Here is a 1,801-nt window from a genome sequence, read left to right as displayed (position 1 = left end):
CGTTGGACTCCAATATTTGTCTGACTTCTTTTGAGGGTGTTCCTCTCGAGAACCCCACTCTGTATAGGCAACTTGTTGGCAGTCTCATCTACTTAACTGTGACCCGTCCAGACATTGCCTATATGGTCTATGTCGTCAGTCAATTCATGTATGCTCCTTGTGCTATTCGTTTAATCGCTGTTCTTCGTATTTTGCGAATGTTAAGAGCACCCTAAGACATGGTTTTCAATTCTCTTCTCGGTCCTTTTTTATTCTCTCTAGCTATACTGATGCTGATGATCCCACTGATAGACGATCCACCAAAGGTTATCATTTTTATTTGGCTGATTCTCTCCTCTCTTGGCGGAGTAGGAACAAACTGTTGTTTCTCATTCCAACATAGAGTCGAAATATCGGGCACTTGCAGATGCCACTTCCGAAGTCTTATGGCTTCGTTGGCTCCTGACTGACATGGGGGCTCCTGAAGCCAATGCTACCATTCTTCAATATAATAACCGTAGTGCTATTTAGATTGCTCATAATGATGTTTTCTATGAACAAACAAAGCACATTGAGACTAACTGTCATTTTGTTCATCATCATCTTTAGAACCCACCCTATGCCTTCAAGCCATCTCTAAAATCGAGCAACCAACTGACATCTTCACTAAAGCACTCTTCCCTGCACGCTTTGGACAGTTATCTTGTAAACTCAAGTTGGTCTCTATGCTCCCACGTTGAGTTTGAGGGGGATGTTAATGCTTATGGCTCTGTTGGGTTGTTACGTTTTTGTAGGCCTGATTTTTTGGGTTGTTGAAAAGTTTTTGTATCTATCTTTGAGTATTTCTCTGTATATAAATACACTTATATTTTACCTTTTATAAACACAAAACTGAAATACATAATACAATATTATTTCAACTGGAATGAAGTTAAAGAGTATTTTTATAATGGGATAATTCCATATCGTTATCAATTTAGTGTTCCACAATTAGGAATTCTTTAATTGATTTGAGATATATTTTCTTTTTCAAACAGGAGATTAAAAAGAAATAATATCTTTGGCTTGGAACCATGACATTATCGATATACGCTCCGATAAGCTGAAGATGAATATATTATTGATATATTATTGATATCTTTGAAATTAATTTTTAATGAATCAATAGACCATTGATACACTAATATTATACTTTAAATAAATTTTTAATAAGTGTTGCTAAACTATTAATATACTATTGATATAAATTTTTCATAACTATCGACACACTCTTTTCCCTTCTCCTTTACACTTGCATTTAGCAAGTCTAAGCTCCTCATTTTAGTGCTTTGCTTTACTTGAAATATGATGAAAGCTTGTTGTATAAGACATTTGCAATTACTGTAATTTTCTTAAACCCCAATGTGGGCATATTTGTTCCAGCATGAGTTGTTGACATGTTCTCTTGTATGTAGTTGATTTGATATTGGTTACTTTTTTTGGGGTTTGGAAGTTTTTCTTTCTTTCTCTGTCAAAATTTTATTTTTCTTCATCATTTGGTACTTCTATTTTGTTGGGTGATGCAAAATTTTTCTTATGTACAGTTTTGTTGCATTTACTAGTCTTCTATTTCTGTTTCTCAGTGGAGTTTCATGGAAACTATCCCACAACCTTGTGGAAACAATAATTTTGCAAGTTAATTTGCTAATTTTTTATTACTGTATTATCGGTGGTTGTGATTGGCCATAATGCTATGCCTTTTTTAGTATAATTATATCTTTTTTAAAGTTGTAATTTAACTCAAGAAAGTGTTTTTAAGGGAGCACTTATTTTATGAACACAT

The sequence above is a fragment of the Benincasa hispida genome, chromosome 10 (assembly GCF_009727055.1).
Source record: "Benincasa hispida cultivar B227 chromosome 10, ASM972705v1, whole genome shotgun sequence".
Classification (NCBI taxonomy): Eukaryota; Viridiplantae; Streptophyta; class Magnoliopsida; order Cucurbitales; family Cucurbitaceae; genus Benincasa; species Benincasa hispida.
The sequence above is the reverse complement of the archived record's forward strand: the minus strand, read 5'-3'. Positions refer to the sequence as shown.